Source organism: Ammospiza caudacuta, chromosome 2 (assembly GCF_027887145.1).
Source record: "Ammospiza caudacuta isolate bAmmCau1 chromosome 2, bAmmCau1.pri, whole genome shotgun sequence".
NCBI lineage: Eukaryota > Metazoa > Chordata > Aves > Passeriformes > Passerellidae > Ammospiza > Ammospiza caudacuta.
Window position 1 is genome coordinate 73,818,768 of NC_080594.1, and position 23,005 is coordinate 73,841,772.

Consider the following 23,005-nt stretch of genomic DNA (forward strand, 5'->3'; position numbering starts at 1 on the left):
TGCTATTTTCTCCTTCGTCAGTCAAATGATTGACCCTGTGAGACAGCCATTATCTTTGCTAAGAAAGCCTGTGGGATTGCAGTTTAGTTCCATATAGGATACGGCCTTACAGGGAAAATATTTTGCTTTGTTTCGCATTACAGCTGGACAATGTACTTATTGCAGTAACCTTCTTCCACAGAGGAACATAACAGGTCTTCTGCACCTCATTGTTTAATAAATCAGCTTTCTGAGGTACAAACAGAGGGCCACAGAAACTTAAGCTGTTTGCCAGAGAATACATCTGCTGCTTTTCTTAATAATGCTTTTAAATGAACATCTGCAAACCTCCTGAGACTATTGTCTGATTTTGTCTTCCAGCCTCTTAACACTGAGAAAATAAACAACTCTCCAATATTTTCAACATTGGAAGAATCAGCTTCATTTCTTCAAGAAGAAGATAAAGAAAAGATGAAGCTGAAAATTATTATAATTTTTAGTAACTTGTCTGTACATAAAAAATTAACTGTAACAGAAACTTGCTATTTAATGATATGAGAATAAATAAATATGCATGTATATGTGCACATGTATGCATGTACACATACATAAATGTATGTTACTGATTTCAGTGGATAACAGAAAGCTGCTGAAGAGTAAGAGTGCATGCATATAGACAGATAGATATCCTCACCTGTTAGTAAAGCCAGAATATTTTTCCACCTCTTCTTCTTAAAAAAAAACCTACTTATTTGAATTTTATATAGAACAAACAATGTAAAAGAGCAAAAAGAATCTTCACACGCTTGTGTAGTATATGAAGTACACAGTAAAAAGTTGTCTCATACATTTTTACTCATGTACAAATGGGAACATATTAATGGGACTTTTTCAATACAATAAAATGATTATGATTTTATAATTTATTCCATTTTTTTTCTTAGTAGAATAGCTAATAAAATTTGTTGTCATCTTCAAGGTATTTAGGTTACCAGTAAATTAAACACAGATGATTGTTTCTGATAAAAAGTACTTGTTGCCAAACTATAGAATGTTGACAGTCTCCAAATTAAAAGACTATAGAGACTTAAGACATCTAGGTTTCATTCTTAGCATGACAGTACACCTTGTGTGTACCACTTCATCGTATCTATCAAATCACTTATTCAGAGCCTTTAAGTCCTGAATGAACATTCTCTCCCCTGTTCTGTTTATTTTGGATGAGATAAGGTTAATTTTCTTCCTAGCAGCTTGCACTAGGTGCTATGTTTTGGATTTGGGACCGCAACAGTGTTGATAAAACAGGGTTGTTTTAGTTAATGCTGAGCAGTGCTTACACAGAGTAAAGGTCATTTCTGCTCCTCACCCCACCCCATCTCACCAACAGTTTGGGGGCTCTCTCAGGACATCTGACCTCAACTGACCAAAGGGATATTTCACACCATCTGACATCACACTTAGGGATAGAAGCTGGGGAAAGGAAAAGGATGGTAGGATGTTCAGTTATGGCATTTGTCTTCCAAAGTCACTGTTATGCATGGTGGGGTCCTGCTTTCCTGGGGATGGCTGAACACCTGAGTGAATTCCTTGTTTTGCTCTGCCTGTGTGTGTTGGTTTTGCTTTACCTATTAGACTGCATTGATTTCAACCCATGTTTCCTTACTTTAGCCCTTCCAATTCTCTCCCTCATTCCACTTCTGGGGAATGAGCAAGTGGCTCTGTGGGGCTGAGTTGCAGGTTGGAGTTAACCCAAAACATCTATAAAGGTCAAGCATTGTTTAACTATAAATTAGATTTTCCATACATGATAAATACAACATTTTATTAGTAAAATTTAACAGTAAAATTATTTGAAATATTTATTTCTCTACCTATTTTCCTGCTGATAAAATCTAAATTGTATATTTAGAAAAAGTCTGAAATCTTAACTAAACCAGGAGCCAGTGAAGAAATCAGTAAGCCTGCTGGGAGGAGCACTCTATGGGCACTGTATGTTGGAACACCCTCACATTACAGAATCTACTGCATTAAAGGAGGCATGCCATAGATCTGCTTTAAAATACGTAATTAAAAATAGTGCCTTGCTCTACACATTTGAGTCTAGACAACCTCACCCTCCAGAGGATGTTCCAGGCTGTCAACACTGAATTGTGAAGACTGAATATAAGTATAAATGTCACCTAGAACACCAAGAATGACCTGCTTTGGACATCTGTGTTTATTGCACTGTTCTGTTTAGAAAAAGCTAATTTGTTTTGTAGTACTACATGAAGACTCCTTTTCTACAGCCAGACACCAAAATGACAGTTCTCACAATAACCTTTAGGGATTTTAGTGTTTTGGCTGATATAATCTGTAATTAATAATTCACAGGATCTGAAATTAACTATAACATGTAAAGCAGTCCAAATAGCAATAGATAACACTGTCAGCCACTCAGCTGTGACTGTAGCACTTCCTACTAATGAAAGCATCCTGTAATTTCAATCAGAAGACCTTACTCTACAATCCTTAATTAAAAAGCACCATCAATGTGCTCTTCCTCATCTGAGCAAATTCCAGGAAAACGGAAACATAAACTAATGGGACATCACCGGCCTTTTTCTACCAAGAATAATTCTTAAGAATTCAATAAGAATTGTAAATGCTAAAGGGGATGGACTTTTGAAAGCATGTTAAAATGATGTAGTTTTAAAAATTTACAACTGTTAAAAAAACCCACCTCAACAAAACCATAACTAATTAAAAATACTACTTCCTGTTGGACAGTTTATGTTGGGAATTCTGTGTATGAGCTTTTTTTCCTGGCTGCACAGAAGATCAGGGAAAGGCTGATTGTGGGAGGGCTGTTGCTCACACAGCTGCATTTACTAGGGATAAAGGAACTTCCTTGGACTAGGACAGATGTAGATAAAAATGACCTCAGGTGTAATTTGCCTTAGTCTAAGTAGTCTATTTACTGAGCTATGAAACAATGTGCACTGCCCTGATATTTCCATTTCAGTTGTGGCTCACAGTGAGCCTGGGCTTTTAACAGTGCAAAAGCAGAGTTCTTTCTGGCTATGCAGAACTGCAAACTTCTGGGAGGTATGTGTCAACAGCAGTCCATGTTTAGACAGGTCAGGCAGGTAGGTAACATCAAGCAACAAGTTTCCCAACTGATTGCTTGGATGTAAGCACACACAAGCAATCTAGTAAAATTTTAGACTCCAAAACCCAGTGTTGATTCAGATCCTTGTGTTTAATGTCATTTACAAGACTAAAATAACTGCATGTTCTTCAATTCACATAGTTGTTACTAAAGAAATTCATCAGCTGTAGTAACACATTCAGAACTTACTATTACAAGAAAATCTCATGTAAAAATTAACAAACCAGAGTTTCATCAGTGTTAAAGAAACAGGGAAAACCAAGAGTTTTTCCATGAAACTTCTTGCATTTCAAATGAATTATTGAACCTGAAACTCCCCCTAGCAGAGGAAAGAATTTTGATAGTGAGAGAAGAGGAAGTAATGCAGTAATGCAGCCCCTTCCAGAAAAATAGAATAAATTACTAAAAACCAAAGCACATTGTTTGGGGCTGGAGGGATGAATTGTTTAGCAGGAAAATATTAGAGATCTCAGTTTTATGTACAAGTAGTCAAAGTTTAAATGATGTTTAAGTTCAGGAGCAAACAATGAGAGCTGAATGTAATGTTGAGTAGGTGTTTTCTAAATGGAGATCTTCCATTCTAATGTTTAAATGAGGTTAGGATACTTTGGAATATCACACGAGAGAACAGTGTTAAAATTAGGAGCATATTGAGGGATGAAAGAGAAAGGCAAGGAGAGATTTTGGTTTTTGGTACAGTAGAATTTTCATACTGTCAAGTTTGAGATTTTTTAAAAGTAATTCTTAGTCTTTAAAACATTTCACAAGTAAGTTTTCTTCATGTGTTTATGTGAATTGACATTCCATACACACCTTACCAGCTCTCAGTAAGAGCCTCAAAAGAAACCCCAAAAATAGATTACTCAGGTGGCTTTGGAATAAGAATTAGCCCAGCTTTCATTAATATTATGTTAGAATGATGATAGTTCATAAACTAGAGACCTTCAAAATAATGAAATTATCTAATAAATTCTGAAACTTAAACTAAATCAACGTTTATTTCAATTGCCATTTGCTGATATTTCCATTGGGGGAGCAGAAAATAGCTCTGAGATTATATTTTAGTGCCTGTTTAATGAGCTATTACAAAAACATTTAATAGCACCATAAAACTTGGCAGGAAAAATGTCACTATATTCCCAGTAACTCATGCTTGCAATTATTTCATTATTTTAGAATTATTTAATGAAACAGAGATCAGTTGAATTAAACCTGTAATACCAAAGCACCATGGCAAGAATTTCATAACTGGGATCCTCCAGTTAAACTTATTCATTCTTTTTGTGCCCATGCACTTGTAAACTAATTTTCTAGTGTTACACAGAGTAAAAATTTTTAAAATCTTGACCTACTAAAGAGCTTAAACTTAGACTCCATGTGAAAAGATATTACCAGAATGACCAGATCTTTAAGTGAGAACACAGATATCTACAAGAAATTACAGAAATCTATGCTGTAAGTATGAACTTTTTGTCTTTACTATATCTTTAGTAACTGGAAGGTGACTGCCTGGTCAAAAACTGCTGGATTTGTGACATACACACACATATATATATATATATATATTTCAAAATCCTAACTTTGTAAGGCAAATTTTATGAGCAAGTAATTTTTATTTCTTCCTCTTTTTGAAGAATGAGAAGTAATAATACTCTCATCAAATTAAAGATATGGTTTAAAATTATTTCTCTTTCTATGTTTCTGAATTATATAAAAGATTAATAAGAAAAGCAACATTTATTAAAATTCTAATTGCTTAAGCCTTTTAAAGTATAAGATAAAAAAAGATAAAGCAGGATGAACTAATTCAAGTGCTGAGTACCCACGTGCTGCCATAGAGTTTTAATTCTTTATTCAATATCTTTATTTGTAAATGCATTTTTATAAAGATGAGGACACTGCATTAGGAATAAGGTTCAGGCTGTCAGAGATACTAAAGCCAAGTCATCCTCTAAGCTATGTTAGCAGAACTCATGTACAGAAGCTGGGCGCCTCTGCGAGAGATAAGGTCTTTGGAAATCTCTCTTACTGTGAAATCAATTTCTCAGTCTCTCAAAAATATTAAAGAAAGAGACAGCAACTGAAATTGACATAGAAAATTGTTAGTTGCACATTGCATGCTTTTTAAAAATGCCCTGTTTTGTATATTTGCTCAGTTTTGCTGCAGCAGTCATCACTCCTGTTGCATGGGCAGCAATTGCTCTGAATGAGCAATTAAAATCCTAGGTAAAATGGAATAAGATGTTGGAAGTATGCTCATATGCTCACACTACTTTATTTTCTTTTTTTCTTTTTTTCTTTATGCTTTTTCTGCCCTTTTATCTTGCTGTAGGCTACCCATTCCTTAAAACAAGAAAAGTGAATGCATGAAAGGTGGGAGGCAGGTGAATCTAGTCAAACTAAATCTCATCTAATGAAATCACGTTCACTTTCCCTAAACAAAGGCTTCAGTCACAAGAAGAACCTTGAGGGAAGCCAGAGTATGGAACTGGTAATTCACATCACTTTTCAAATTTAAAATTCAGTTTAAGAAACTTTCACTTACGCTTTTTATAAAATGAAAAGAGGACCTATATTTGGATTAAAATTCACCTTCAGATTAAAATGGAAATAGTAGGGTTTTTGTTTGTTTTTTGATTACATATGCACAGGGTTTCTTATCTGCTTGCTTGTAGGTAATTTTTGGTTTAGGTTTGGAGTTTTTTTAAATGAAAATCGATCTTTTGGTGCCATGTATTTCAATTTACCAAGTAATTTGAGAGTTTTATTTTAGGGCTAACTCATAAACTGTTTTGAGCTTCTTGCTTTAATTCCAAGCAATACACTTGCAAACACAGAATTAAGATCCATCTAGCTATAACTGATTTATTTTCCATTGACTCTTGAGGCTTCCAGGCTAAACATCTGTGCAGACTACACCCTATTCTAAAGAGTTACTTCCTTTTCAGAAGCAGTCATGTGGTGTTGAATTGACATCATGCTCCACAGGCTCTGAAGAGCCATTGCCAGGAGTGAAATCAGAACTCCACCCCACACTTCAGTGCTGTACAAATGTAGTTTATCTGGAAGCTGCAGAAGGCTAACTTGTGTCTATGTGTTTCATATAAACTTCTCTAAAATGTTGATATGTGGCTATTGCAGTGAAGGTCACAACATGTTTTTTGGATATGCTGTTCTAAATAGTTGAGACTTTTAAGAACGTATGAATGTAAATGAGATTCTAAATAATATGCACTTCTGAAAAAATGTTGCCATTCCCAATCCCTTAGCGCTGGCCCATTTTTTAAGTCTCACTTTGAAAAAATAAACTAGTTTGGTTAAATAGAAGGTAATATTTTAATTAATATAATATTTTTATTACTGTAAACATTGTATATATAACTCTTTTAATCTGTGGATTTAATTAATGTTGTACACAGCACTTGGAAAGTAACTATCAATCTCTTCATGCTTAGTTCCACTGTTATCTCTGAATAAAATGACAGAGACTACATCTTCCAATGATGTTTCAAAAACAGAACAAAAACTGATATAAGCAAATGTTAAATATACATGATCTCTCATGATTCCCAGAAAATTGAATGATTATTTGTATTGTTGGTGGCAGTGCTGAAAAGAATGACAGCTGAAAGATGTAGTCTCAGAGAAAGGAATCCTTTGTTGTTCAAAATCGATGTTTCAGGGGTCTCTAAAAAGCATGCTGTCTGCCAACTACTCAAAGAGGGACTGATTTGATGCACAAGTTGTGGACCTATGTAAAACTGCAAAAGTTGTAAGGATAAATGCTGTAAAAAATAATATACTACGTGGTAGGAGAAGATTGCTGTTCAGTCACATCTATTTATTCTGCTTTTTTATTAGACAACTGGCAGAAAGAATCCTATTCTCTGGTCCCTTATTTTCAGAAGGTACCAGTTAAAGCGTTAGAATGGTGAGCAGCAGGCAGGAAGAGACAGCAGCAAATTAATTAAGAGGAGTCAAGAGAAACAGAGTAACTGAGAAAATATGTTAGGAAACAGGAACATATTGGAAAAAATCAGTAATTTGAAAGTTTAATAGTTGTGAGGAAACTTGAGTGATATATGTAGACAAAGAGCTGTAAAAGAACTACTGTAACCCCTGTTATTTTCTTTTAACACAGACATTTCCTTACACACAATTAAAGTAGATTTGGGGGATTAGGAAATAAATGTTTCAGAGCCTGTGGGAATAGAGTTGTTAAATCTAGTGTCTTGGCCACAATCCAGTTTGGATATTGCCCCATTTTTTTAAAGTTACATATGGTAACTGTCTGTATTTCCTGTCCAAAATTGACAAGTATCCTTGCTTTATTTTGTCAGACAGCTGCTTATTCTTAAGCAGTTTGTAAGTCTTTGGTGTAAAAGATTGTATATCCAAGGGTCTGGATTGAATAGATTGCTTGGAGTTGCCAAAAGGAAGATATGCATGGCAAAAGTTGTCAAGGTAAATTCTTTTCAGAGTTCCTGCTGTAATGTGCATGTAGAGAGTGGGGAAAGGAATATATTCCATGCATTTAAATGAGCTTCTGGCAGCAGGACTTCTATTTTCGTTCTCATTGCAATTGAAGAAATTCTCTTTGAGACAAGGCAAGGAATTTGGAGTCCTTTTCTTGAGTTAAAAGTTGACGTTTGCATATGCTGTTGTAAGAGAGGATTTTCATATAGCTACTTTCATCAACTCAAAAGTATAAAAATTCTGAGTTTACATAACTTAATCAATTGAAAAAAAAAGGAAAAAAATAGAAAAAAGAAAAAAAGAAATCAGTGCTGAGGCAGAACACTGGCCTTCTTTTCCTGGGCATTACCCTGAGCTGGGTAATGAATTGTGATATCATCTTTATAATTCTCATTAATGAGAAATTAATCTTTCCCTTAGGAAATAAGACCTGCTAGATGTCATTAGTCAAAGTTTAAAGAATTGCTTGCCAGGACAAATACTGTCCTGGCTATACTTGCACAAGCACAAACAGACATCTTGACTTCTGTGACTGCTTGGCCAGAGCAATAAAATATATTTATAATCTCAGTAACCAAAAGGGAGGAAATGGAGTCATAAAATAATTACCTCCTTTCTGTTTGTGCCCAAGGCCCTTTTATAGTTTACTTCCTATCTGTATTTAGCACTGTTTCCACTTGGTGATTTTCAGACTAATTATTCTTTTTCTTGGTCATATTTGCTTTTACTTTTCTGAAGTGAAAAAATATCATCTTACCAAGAATGCTGTTACAAACTCTAGTTTCATTTTAGCTTTTGTTCTTGCCTAATAGCTTTCTCTTCTGCTTCATTCCATCTAAGGCTGAGAGTGTTATAATGAATAGTTTTGAGGGTTATTGGGTGAAGGTAAAGTTCAGGCAGGTTGACTTCTGAATGACCCTCTGTGACAGTTGTAAATGGCAAAAATATTTCTAGTAAGGAACTCAGGCTTACAATGGCTTGCTTCTCTGTTTAGGAGGTTGGGGAGGGAGGAATGGTCTTTACTAGCTCAAACATTGTGCTGCCAAACAACTTGCAGTTCACATGCTAGTGGCTAATTTTAATAGACAGGTTGTGATATTTTTCTAAAAGAAATAAAAATAACATTTTTCACAGCCTGAAGAAAGAAGTTTTGCAGTAACAGAACACTTCATTGATACAATATCAGGGGAAAAGCAACTGCATGATAGCAATGGATATACAAACGTAAGTGAATTCATGTATTCGTACTTTGTGCTTATTAGGGATATGGTAAAACTTTTTATCCTGCCAGTGTTACACCATTCCATGGACTAGGTTTATTTAACATTATAGAATCATCAGTCAGAATACCATTGCCCGTCAAGACGTGACTTCAGAAAAACATGCAAATGCTAACACCTTTGAAGACTCTGTACGTAAATATTTTCTTTTCGTGCTTAAGGTGTTGGTCTCTTTTTCATTGAAATAAGTGTCTAAGATAAAAGGGAATATTCCCATCTGATTGTTTTAAACTGGGTGGAAGAATTAGATTCTTTGTGAAACTACATGTGAATTTTGCAGGATCTGTGCTGATGTCAGCCTCAAATGAATTTTAGCCATTTCGTGTCAGTATTGTTTCTAGCAATGAAGAACATCAAAACATCAGGACCTATATAATATGAAAAGAAATGCAGTGGAAGTATGAATGGAAGTGATAATGAACTTCAAAGAATACTTTAGCCAGAAAAATCCCAAATAGATTTAAAAAGAAATTCTCTTCAGAGGTAATTCAGGTTTTGAAAATATGCAAAAAATATAGTGTTTTAAAAAATGTAAGTACTTTATGGCCTTGTTTTATGGCAGAGGTGGGGTTGTTTGCATGCCCTAAACAATTACTTTTATGCCTATGTATATATAAATTTCTTTTAACTGTTTTTCTAAAAGGTGCAATGCCATTGCAGCTATTTAATCCTAAACTTGACTCCAAGTTAGTGCAGCCTTTGACTGCAGACATTGTTTGGTGATTAAATTGACAATGTACACAGACTATTTGCAGAGAGAAATATAAGCACATGAAATTATCAAAATTGGCTCAGAATAACAACCTTTAATGTATTTTTCTGTATGAATTAATGAGTAATATTAGGATATTTGTGGGAGCTGTGTAATTACCTTTTCCATTACCAGTAGACTGCACCATTATCCGTATTGATGTGGGCAAGAGTGCACAGGCAATACAGGTAAGAAACACACAGTTTTTGTGATCTAAGTTGCTGAGGAGGTGGTGCATGCAAGTCATAAAGGAACAATTGCCATGACTTGTTTTCTCAGCCAACTGCATGCTGTTTGGCAAGTTAACGGGGGGAATTACACGGGTTATATATAATGGAATGTCTGAACAGCTGCTGTGGTGAGAGCAGTCGACAGGTTTGTCAGCTTTTAGAGTAATTAGCCCAGCAGGAAATCCATCCCCAGGTGTCTACTGGAAGGAATCAAGTTTGGTGAGGCAATGATGGATAAGAAAATGAGTGTGGAGATGTTTATAAGCATCTCTGTCTTTTTATAAAACAACAAACACTTTCCTGAAATTTATGAGATTGAGACATAAGAACAGAAATATAGTTTCAGTCCATTTATCCATCTAGATACAAAGTCTGTCTCCAGAAGGCTCTGACTGATCATAAGCAGGTATTCAAGGAAAAGTATGGGCAATGCAGGCATGTGGCTTTCAAATTATGCTCTCAAATTCCAATTGATTTCAGCTCTGGGGTTTCTGGAGTACCAGCTGACTTCTCTCCTTAATCACCCCACTGCATGTCTCTTCCATGTGGCCATCCAAGCTTCTCATGAACGTTGTCAAATCTTTACAACCACAGTGTCCTTTGGCAAGGAGTTTCACAGCTCTGCTGCCTGTTGTATAAAAAAAAAAAAACAAAACCAAAAAACTTGTCTTTCTTTTCTCCAAACTTGTACACTCCTTGTTTCTGCCCATCATCCCTTCTTCTTTCACTGGAAGAGCTTAAAAACTGTCAGCTCCTATGCCTTCTGTCTCTTGTACACCTGAGTATATTATTCCACCCATATTCACCCTTTTTCCAAGCTGTTTCTTCCCTAGTGACATATCCCAGCCTATTTGAATTTTACATACACACAGAAACAATTTCATACACTTTTTATTTTCTTTGCCTTTCTTTGAAAATAGTTACTGAATTAAATTGGGTAAGTGGAGTGATCACAATCTAATCTTTACTCACTTTATATTAACTAGTTTATATAGGCTATAATAGGTGAACCAAGAAATAAATATTTGGTGGATAATCTTCTTGGTGATTAGTTACACAGGAGTTCAAGAAAATAAATGAATCCAAATGCCTAAAGGTAATCCCTTGCTTTTAGTTCAGTCCAAGTCAATGCACTATATAGGACCTATCTTTTCATAGCACCACAGTGGTGAAGTAGTAATATCTTAAGTAGTCAGGTGTCTAAGTGCTGGAGAGGGACTTTCCCTTATATTTTGAATGCATTATTAGTCCTTTTTGTAACACAAAATAAAACTATATAAATTTTTCACTAGAAGCTTTAAATGAAACTTTAATGTCTTTTCATACTTGATTTAAATTTCAGTAAAGCAATATATCTCTATATACCAATATATCTATATATACCAATATATCTCCACTATTTATCTCTGTATCAAATACCACATAAAATATGACTGTCATTGTAAATTCATTTTATAGCTGCCCTTAAATAGAATTTTTTGAGTTACTAGTATTGGCTTACCCACTAAAAATATCCCGAATGAACTAAAGTCCAGATACCAAAATAGTGACTGTGTCTTGTGAGTTATTGTTTAAACTATTTATTTATGGGTTAGTGTTATTGTAATTAATTTTTTGTACTTTGGGTTTGGAAAAAAAAATTGTCAAAGGATTCATGGGGGCATGTACAGAAATCTAAAAGCTGTAGACTATGTGGAATCACTTTGCTGCAGTCATGGCTCAAAATAGATTGATTCTGGAGAAAAACTGGCATCGAGTTTTCAGACAGATTTCAGTATACATTATACATTATGTATACATTAGACAGAAATCTAAATCAAGAAATGAAGTTGTTAAGCCATACTGAATATTGCAAAACCTAACTTTCAGGTTCCTGTCCCACAGCCACATCCGTATTTAAAATTATGTGGATAAGCTACTTTTATAATGTCAAGTGGGAACTAGATACCTCAGAAACAGATCCAAAACAATCAACATACTAGAAAAAGTTTTGGGCCACAGGCTGCAGACACCAGCATTAAACTAGAGGTTGCCTAACAGTCTACAAAACATGCTTTCATACAAATGATGTCTTTATAATTTTGTATTGTGCCATCCAAAATATCTAGTGTCTAGATCTCTAACTGCATTATGACATGTAAATTCACTCTATGTATCAAATCAGAAGTAAATGTACTGCTCAGTTGTTGAATAACGAGAAAAACACACATAGCCCTTGGCTAATTTTTTGTAGAAAATGGCACATCACTATAAGAATTCTTGAAGTATTTATGAACAGAAAATAGGGATATTAAATAAGAAAACATTACTTTCTACTTTGTTGTTAGTCTATTTGAATACACATTGCTAAATATCCAGTACAGAAATGAAGCAGAAAGTTTTATAAGGCTTTATATCTTTCTTCTGGCCTGACATTCCTGGCAGAAAAGTAGGAAATGAAATGTCATTACATTCTGTTCATGAGAGGCACTGTAGGACCCTGGAGCCCTGATTTATTATATTCTTTGGGGATCTTTATTTTCTTACTAATTTTTCCATTAGCAACTCAGCAGCTTTTGGAGAAACTTTCTTGTGTTATTGCTGCATTGATTGCTGCTTTACATGAAAAATATCCTCTTTTCTGTTACCACCTTTTCCAGTTGTGCTAGGCAATGTTCAGCAAGCTGTATTTCATTCCTTTTTGCTTCGTGTTGTGCCACATTTTGATCAGACTTCATTTTCCTATTACATATCTAATATCTGGTTACTCAATAACCTTGGCATTGTCAGTCTTTGTGCTGCAGACACTCATAAAGTGAATTCAAAGAATTATTTGACTTACAATCTTACATTTCAAGGCATAATACCAGGGTCTGTTTCTTTAAAAATAGCTCCAGTACAACTCCCTTGGCTTATTTGATGCTAAGGAATCCGAAAGATGCAATCTATGAGGATAAACTGATTGGAGATGCTTGGTGAAAATTAAGAAAAAAGAGAAAGCTACTGCTTTGGAAGGAAAAAGAGAGAAATAGTGGGCAAGCAGAAAAGCTGACAGCTGACTGCAAAACAGCTAGAAACTTTCTAAAGGGGTAAGATCCTTGTTGGTATGCTTCCTTGCCATTAGTCAGAGGTTTAGATGAGTCTGGGAAGAAAATTACCAAGAACTATGCCCTGGGCAATAGAGAAAAACTGGGGGCAGGCTGAGTACGCAACCTGCAATTACAAAAATCTGGAAAACCGTGAAGATCCAGAAAGGGCTTACTGAGTGAGACGTTTTCAGGAAAATCTTTGTCATCTGAGTTTGTAGAACACGGAATTCTTCAGATAAATGCATAATATGTTTGAACATTTACCTAAAGGCATAATCCATCAGGAGAAAATACCAAGCCTATGGATATGCTACCAAGCAGAACCAATACACTTACTAGACAAAAGAAGGACTAGGATGGCCTTTTAAATTTTAAATGACATTTTCTTTTCACTGAAAAGTTTTACATCAAACAAAATGACTGGAAAGTAAAATGCCCCTGAAGAATATATGTGAAATCACTGAAACAAGTCATGATTAAAGATGAGGAATTTAAAATAAATGTTATGTGAGGATACAGTTAATCATATAATGTCCAGGTGCCTTAGCTATATATGTCAGTGTTTGTCAGAAGTTTGGTGTCACTTGGCCCATATTGTGGATACTGTGGGATTAGCAGGATTTATAAAATAAGTTAGCAGGTTTCATAAAATAAATGAAAATTATGTGCATACAACATTCTATTTCAAAGCATTGAGAATTTTCAAAAGCTTCATGTATTTTTTTGATCTCTAGACAGAAGAAATGAAGACAGTAAAGAACTATTTCTCTTAGATGCAGTCAGAATGTTGAATTCTTACTTAATCTAGACCTGGCTGACCATTTGACAGACCATTTGAACATAAATGAACTTAAAAACCCACAAAGCCCAGACTCTGTAGATGTGATCTCAAGATCTGTGCTGTGTGCCAGGAATTCACATATACTTGCAAGGATATTTTATAGTCCCAATCTAAAAAGCTTGTGAAGGCATTGAACATACCCAGAAGACTGCAACAAAGCTGGTGAGCTGGAAGGCACTTCTATGAGTAGTAGTTGAGAGCTCAGCATTTGTCTAGTTTGAAGAGAAGCAGACTAAGGGATAGCCTCAATGCTTTCCACAGCTTCCAGAGAAGGGAAAGCGGATGGGAGACACTGATTTTCTGGCATCCAGAAATGGGATACATGGCAGTGGTTCAAAGCTACATCAGAGGAGGTTCAACTTGGCACGAGGAAAGATTTCTTTAGTGGGAGCGTGGTCAACCATGAGAAAAAAACTCCTAGAGATGTAGTTAATACCTCATGTCTATCAGTGTTTGACATGCCTTTGGACAATGACCTTAATAATATATTTTCCCTTTCAGACTACCCTAAAATGGTCAGGCAATTGGCCTAAATGACCATTACAGGTTCCTTACAGCTGAAATGATTTGTTCTATTGTATTCTGTTCTGTGGTATTCTAGTCTAATCTCTTTATACGGTTTGAGGATTTGCTCCAAACTATCAATTTACTTTGTATCTGTAAAGGTGGCCACGTGTGATCTTTAAAGAATTAAGTATGTTTTATTCTTTCTTTTTGAAAGCTAGAAGATAGATGATGCAGTATCAAACCATTTCCCCTCCCCTGTCCTGCTGCAGAGGGGAGTGACAGAGGGGCTTTGGTGAGTGCCCAGAATTCAGCCAGCATCAACCCCCCACATTCAGGTTTGGCCCAGAAGAGAAGGGCATAGTGCTTTGCTCAATTTCTGTGGCATGGGATAGAGGTGTGATTAAGGACAGCCTGCATCTGAGGGAGGTGCATGTCCAAAATGAATAAATCTTAGACTTCTACTGAGTTTAGATATCTGGACAGAAATAAAACCTTTTCAGTTTTGGCTTTTAAGCCTTTTTCTCTGTAGGAACTGCATCTGGTGCACTTGATTGTTGTGTTCCTTAGAAAGATGATGATATAATTAAATTCAGAATGTTTTTGGCAAAATCCCTCACTGCATAACTTTAAGGAAACCTTGGGCTCATGAGATAAAAGTGAAGCTGAGTAGTTGTTTCAAAAGTAGAAAATTAAGAGTATAGTTAAATAATTTTATCTTTCTCTGGGTGGATCTTATAATGAGATTTTTCCTCAGGACACTTTATTTAGACTCCAGAATCCTGCAGTTCCTTTATTGTATAGTATGGAATATAAAACCTGGTGTTTTTATTGCCCCTAAATCATTTAGTCTGGAATTGCTAGATCTAGGTGGAAGTGTGACCCAAGGCAAGAAGAAGCACATTTAAGTATTCCCAGCCCTGGGACAGACCAACCAGAAACTCAAGAAACACTTTCTGTAGAAGCTTGATTTGTATTGGGTAAAGCTTTATGACAAAATTTGAAAGTAATTATTTTGGTTTAGTGCACACAGAGAAATTGTATTTTTGTTAGACTGGCAGTTTAGAACTACTATTGCTGCAAAACCATTGAAATTAAAAAGCGCTTATTTTTTGCCTGATACATGAAAAGTGGTGATAGATACTGTAATTTGAACAAGATAGAATATGCAGAAAAAATTGGTCGAGAAGCAAAGCAGCTCATCTTTCACCTATCAGTGAGAACATGTAGTCCACATCTGCTGAATGCCAATTTTTTTTCTAATTTTCAGACTCTTCAAATTTTTCTTTTTACACAACTTTTTTTGACAAGAAAATCACAAATTAATTTTTAAACTTGCCTTTCAGACCAGTCCTAGTGAGACATTGTGATATGATGGTTTACCAAACATCCCATCACAGAGCAGAGATAACAATGTGCTTTTCTCTGTGCACATTCCTCACCTCATGAAGTGAGTTCTGCTTGCCTGTTTATTCAGGCAAAAGCTATTGGACATCTTGGCTCAGAATAAGACTGCAAGAAAAAAGACACAGGAGAAGCTGTTAAGGAGCTGTTTTTCTTCCCATGTATAAAAAAATAGTTGAATGGAAGTCAAAAGACCTGCTTCCTGGAATTTTTTCTTCTTTTATAGTTCTGTAATTTTGTGTTTAAATATCATATTCCTTTTATGTTAGAAAGACAGATGTGCATACTTTTGTTCACCTTCACCTGAAACTATATCTGCATTCTGAAACATATGCCCTTTTTTAATTCACAAATATCTTTTCAGATATGTCACAGGCTGTCTACCCAGCTATATGACTGCATGTTACAATGTTTGTTCCACAAGAACAGGTTAAATTTTTCTTCTCTCTTTTTTTTTGTTTCCTCTTATTTTTACAATGGATAACACCTGCTGAAATTTTATGCTGAAGAAAAAGACATGGACTTGCAGAAAATAAGAAAAAGCACAGTTTTCTGGCTCCTTTGACCTCCATAAACATGAGATGTATTACAGCTGAAGCCTGGAAAAGTCATCATAAGTTTTGTAATAAATGCAGTACAAGTGTGCAGCCTGCAGGCAATTAATATAAAGGTGAATTGGTGTCAGAAAATGATTGCATAAAGGGGGGGGGGAATCTCTAGTTATTGAAAGAGATTCAGCCACTGCTGAATGGCTAGTCCAAGTTAATAAAAGGATAAGAAAAGTGTATATGGGATAGAAAAGAGATGAAGATTGAATGAGAAAGATAAAAATGAATAAATTACCTAACTTTGTAATTCATTTCAAAAGCTGCATTTTTTACTTTGATCAGTCTCCTCTCTTTCCTTATTCTACTCTCATTCCAGTGAATAAAAATTACTGACATGCTTGGTAAAAAGTGCATGTGAATATGTCCTGACAAAAGGAGTCACAGTGAATGATATGTCAAGTTTCTTGGAAGAATATAAACTTTGGATGTTGATATTTTCTCCTGGCTGTTGTCACTTTATTCAGAAACTTACAGCTGTATTTACCCCACTGGTTTAGGGCCAATTAGGATAATGTGAGTATGTAATTTTCAACTATAACATGATGTTAATGATATTGCAAGTTCTACAGTTTTCCTACTTTCCTTCATCTCCTATCTCCTATCACCTTTTCAAATTATTTAATTACTGGAAAGCTTCTAAAGCTATCTTTAAATAAATAATTTATTTAAAGAATTTTAATTAGAGTAATTAAAAAAACCAAAATACTTCCTCCATTTGACCCCAGTTTAAATACCAGAAGCTACAGCTTTAACTGTGCTAAGCCTGCAAGATACATCATGAGACTTTTGCTTACATGCTCAACTGTGATTGCTTGTGGTAATTTGCTTTCTTTGTTAACTTTCTGTTAGCTTTATGAGCTAAAACACTATTTGCACATGAAACCTTTTCCCAATTATGAAGGTTCCCTGGGAAACACAGAGAGCTAGAAAACAAAAATATGCATTAGCAGCCAATGTGTGAACCAGGAAATCAATAGGGCATCAGAGAGATGCAAGCAAAAAGGAAATTGTTGTAGATCATGAGGATGTTTCTCCCTAGAATTTGTTCCTCACTCCTGTGCAAATTAATTTCAATTTAATCACTCTTGGAGATGCTGGAAGACTCCTCTGTTTGAGGAGTTTGTCCTTTGAGAGACATTAGAAAAAAAAAAAAACCAAAACAGGTACCGTGAGGTCATTCAGCATTTGACAATGCTTGCTAAGTCCCTCAGTCCAGCTTGTTTGAATGAAGCTACAACTTCTCTTCTGCTCCTGTAGAAGAGTGAGATGATAGGACAGCAGAAACAAAGTAAACCCTCATGGGATTCCTTCACTCATGTGGTGCACAGTTTCTTTAACATTTTTTGAAAGTCTTTTCCATATGCCAGTTATGGACAAAAAGAAACAGTTACGTTATTGCAAATCAATTATTTCAAAATTACATTGAAGCTATAATTTGTTCATAACTTGCACTGACATTCTAAGAGTTATAATATTTTAAAAATAATTTTATACATATTTCTATGTTCTTAACTTCAAATAAATATTTTTAACTTTAAGTAAAGTATAAAGAGGCAGTCATTGTACAATAAGAAGTTTCCTTCTTTTTTTTTTTTTTTCTCTATATGTCCTCTTGGAAAAGAGACAGAAAATCTTGATTTCTTCCTGAAATTTTCAACAGATCCAACAGGAAGAGTAAAGACTAATTTTTACCAGAGACCTCTAGGAATTGTAGTCCTGAGCACAGGAAATAGTCTTCATAGTTAGGTCAATATGTCTGTCATTTACAGTCTCAGAAATTATGTCCAGAATTAGCCTTGAGAGTCATATAACTCATTCCTTTACTTTCAAATTAATTCTGTCCAAAGTGCTCCTACCAAATATTTGTCAAATCTGTCCTTAAGAACCTCCTGTAATGGAAATGCGTTTGCTTTTTTCTTTTTCCCCTATGGACACCAAGAAGAAATTATTGCCTTCTTTGCAACAACAACCCTTATTCATGCAAAGACTGTGATCTTAGTCTTCTACAGACTAAACAGGGCTCATACCTACAGTCATTCTTTGTTAATCACGTTTCCTGTACTTCTCCACCTTTTTGTTACATGCTCTCTGGTCTATGAGCAAAGTGAAACTCTATTTTTTTTTCTATAAGTCTTAGAAGCAACACTGCTGTTTATACCTCTCAGCACTCATCCCATTTTCTGATGCACTGACAACTGATTTATGTTCAAAACTGTCAAAGACACACTGAAGAACCCTGATCAAATCTGCCTGTCATTATGATGGTTAACCTCTGATTTAGTCATTGTTTACAGTTTTCTAGCAAGTTTGCCTCCTACTCTATCACATTTTTTTGCCTTGTGCCATGTATCCTAAATGTTATTGTAAGGTCATATGAGCCAATGTTAAAGTTACAAATAGAGAATGAGTTATACTCCGTGAAAACTCTTTTATTGCTTTTTCAAATTGCATTGCTCCTAAGCAATTCGCTCTTAACACTATCTTTGATTTTTCCAAAGGCTGTAGATTGGTTTATGATTTTCTTTTTCCAGTACACTTCTGGGAACTAAGATTGGACTATGTGATCAGGAAGCTTCTTCTTTCTGTCTCTGTCTGTCCTTTTCTCTGTGTGTCTCTGTGCATCTGTCTCTTCTTCCTGTTCTGTTTTGGAAATCCAACTGTCCTTCAAGAGTTCTCAATTTTAATAGTGAATAGTTGACATTCCTTTGAAAAATGTTTACTTCATCCTGGTGAATTTCGTTATATTTAAGAGTTTAAAGTAATCCAGGTATTAGCATGTGAACACCAGTGGAGAGCGTGTGGGAAAAATGGGGAGTGGGGAATGTCTCCACAACTCATTTGTGTATTTTGCATAACTTCTGGATAATCTTGAGTCTTAGCAGTAGCTGGGAACCAAGGTGAGATTTTGCAATCTCAAAAAGCTTTCCTTCTTCACTGAGTCCATAAGAGGCATGGGAAACTGGAGGTTGCTGGATTTACAGTGCAGTGGGAATGTCAGAGAGGAATGGCACTGCTCATCAGCCAGCTTGCCTCTGGGGTGCAGTTTCACAATTAACTTCAGTCCTTTTAAATCACACTGATGCAGCAAGAGATAATCCTGTATGTCTTTTGGGAGCAAGGGCAAGAATTGTTAAATGCAGCCCTCTCTCCTTTTCCCTTCCTGTTGGGCACTGCTAAGACAAAGCTGTGCGTTATCACCCCTGTATACAACAATGTTCCTGTATTAACTCAGCAGCGTGAGGATGGCTGATGTGCTCACTTCAACAAAAAGCTTCCTGAAGATTTAATACTAGCTACTCTACAGTGACTCAGTGAGTAGTTAAGTTTTTGGATTTCTGCTGTTGAAAGGTCATTTTCATTAAAGAGCCCCTAATATTTCAGGCACAGCTTTCAAAATAGTTCTGCTAAATTTTCATTTATTTTAATAAATGGTATCAAGTAATCAAATGCCATTTCCAATATTTGTCTAAATTTATTTGGAAGCACAGATTCACAAATATGTCGGAAGTTCATGAATCAAAAACAGACAGTGGGCACTGCAGTTCTGCTTAGGAGAAGTGATGGTGAGGTTTTTTAAGTTCTGCTATCTGCTGGGATGTTTGCAAAGTAAGTCCACTAGATGGCATGCTGCGCTTCAAAATAGACAATTTTTACACTGTTTATATAACATTTTATTGACTTTTATGACAAATACCCTACATTTTAAAGGCTTAGAGCAGCAGAAAAAAAGACAGACACACATACTATAGCCACCTGTTTATTAAACAGCTGTAGAAATCATGGAGCTGTCACTATTGCTTAAATTTCCACAGATACACAGGTGCAGAATGATTGTAACTGTACCACTTCAGTACTGAGGAAGTGTCACAGCACTCAGTAAGGGAGGAATTATACCAATCCAATGCTGCATTAATTCCAAAATTCCTTACACTGGCCAGTTTAGACATCATTAATTTCTCATTAAGTAAAAATTGCATCTAAAAAACAACAAACATGAAATCCCTCTAATTGACCTACATTGAACATGCTTTCATTACTGCATTTCTGAATTCCTGAAATTATGTCCCTACAGTTTTTTTTTCTTTTATGATACAAATTAAGAGCTACTAACCTGTTTTTCAAGCTGTTAGTTAAATTGAGATGAAAATTTGTTTTCTGAGTACATCAAAATGCAAAATAAAAGGGTCTTTATAACTTTGAAACCAAAATTACTATCTTTAAGAGTTTGCCACTTAAATCATGTAGTTATATCATTGCTGTAAAATTTCAAAAATCATTCCCGAGTTGTTACTCTGCAGTCAGGTTCAGTATGTGTTCACAGGTAACAGCCCCTATAATGAAAGCCTTCATTTGAGCAGGAGCATTCATACTGGGAGGATTCTTCAACACAGTAGGGAAGTAACTGAATAAATTATAACACAGAGTGAGGAGGGCAAGGCAAACTCAAATTCTTGAGAGGAAAGTGCAACAACCCAAGAAAAAAGAAAAAGGAAGGGAAGAATATCTAAAGGATATAAGAAGTGGAAATGAAAACCTAGGAACTTGAAAGGAGGATGCCTAAGGAATGAAAAATTAAGTTAGAAGCCAAAAAAAACATATTTCATAAACAACTTAGCTTGAGATGAAGCTATGTCTTCTTCAAGGATCCTCATTTCTTAGAAGGTCATCCCAGAGTTTGTAACTAATCCTGACATTCTTGAAAGCCACACCTTTACTTTTCCATTTCCTTCTTTGTTAATATGGTACTACATGTAACATCAACATATTTTAATTCAATTTCACTCATGGAAAAGTAAATTCAAGGGAAATACAAAATATATAACATACAAGGTCTCCTCTGTTCAGAGGACATTCTTTAAATGAGACTCTTTTAAACAGTATCTTAAAAAAAAAAAAGAAAATCAACAAACCACACCTCTCCCTATCCACCTCCAAATAATACCTCACTATTCAACACATGGATTTTTACCTGAAACATAGTTGGTATTCTGGAAAAAGAACAACAAAATCTGACCTTGCAAATGCAACCAAAACTTGTGTCTCTTGGGATGTTTTTTCCTTTCTCTGTACTGCCACAGTCAGAAATGTGTACTTGAAAGTCTGACAAAACCATGGTCTCATTTAACTTCCATCTGCTTCAGTAACTTTACACAAGTTGCATCAAAATCAACATTTATAGAAGTTTGATTTTGAAGGTGAGAATTATATTGTTCTGATTCTATACCAGATCTAGACAAAAGTAATTATACTTTAAAATAATTGGTAAATCTATAGAAGTCATCCTTAAGCTTGTGTAGGTAAAAATAAAAGTTCTGAATCATACTCAAATAGACTGGCTGAAATATTAATTACTTGGTACTGCATATGCTTTAGAGACATAGAACTGCTTTTCTTTTGATCATATCTTCTGCTGCTTATGATTTATATTTAGTGGAAATATCTTGTTTTGAAATACAAAGCCCCCCCTTCTTTCTGCACAGCCAAGTAGCCATTCAGATACTGGTATTCCTGAACACGAGTTTTAATTTTACCATAAATAACAACACAGATATACCTTGATGTTTGATACTTGTATTTTGGTTTTTGTGAAGAGTTGCTGAGTTCAGTAGCTTGATGGAGGCACTGCTGCAGCTCCCACTTCCTAGGTCCAGCTAGAAGGGAAGCTGAGCTCACCTTCCCAATAGGCACACATGGAAACACACGCTTAGATTCATAAAGTCATAGAATATCTTGAGTTGGAAGGGACCCCATGGATCATCAAAATCCAGTCCCTGGCCCTGCACAGGACAGTCCCAATATCACACAGCATCATATATAATACATATATATATGTTCACCCTCCTGGCCACGAGGGTCAGCACACAGAAGACATGGCACTCGCACAAACATGAATGTCCTTCAGGAATGACATCAATGTCCTCATCATCCTTGTTTCTCTTAGCTGACCCTAGAAAAGGCCAGCAAGCAGCCCCAGACACTCAGCCTACCCCATAGCTGCCCTCTGGACACTCAACTTTTCAGCAACCTCATACACAGACATGTTCACACACAGAGACAAGTGTGCAAAAAGATTTCTCAACTGACTGCAGCAGATCTCATTGCCTCTACAGAGCAGTCAGAAAATACACAGAGTCCAAAGAGGAAACAGGGTAGAGTGACACAGCGCAGGGGCCAGCTGCATGGCCTTACAAGCACATTGATCAACATCTGCCAGCATGACTGACCCCACTTATTGTATTACTTCTCTATTTTCCTATGTCTATTTCTCTCCAAACCACCTTGATCCCTTCCTTTTCCTTCTTTGATTCTTCCCCTAACATTCCATACTAAATCTAGTGAAATTCAAAAATGCTGCTCCCCTGTACCCCAATATTAACCCTGTAGCACTAGGCAGTAATGCTACCCATTTTGCAATGCCATTCTGGAGAGCCACTCTGCTGACTCATGGTGATAAGTTTTCTTCCCAGACCATGAAGCTGAGGCTCTCCTGGAACATCTGGGAGCAGAGCCAGGGCAGTGACTTGCCCCTTTGACTACATTATTGCTATTTATCTTCTGTGACCCTTGGTTTTTTTGTGGATTCTTCCTGAACCTTTAATCGCATAATCTAACAGTTTCAAAAAGGTTCCTCTTTCAAGGAAGTAACAAAAAATATATTAAGACTCTTTAGAACCAAATATCCTGTTTTCAGCACATGTGGAATAGTTTGCACT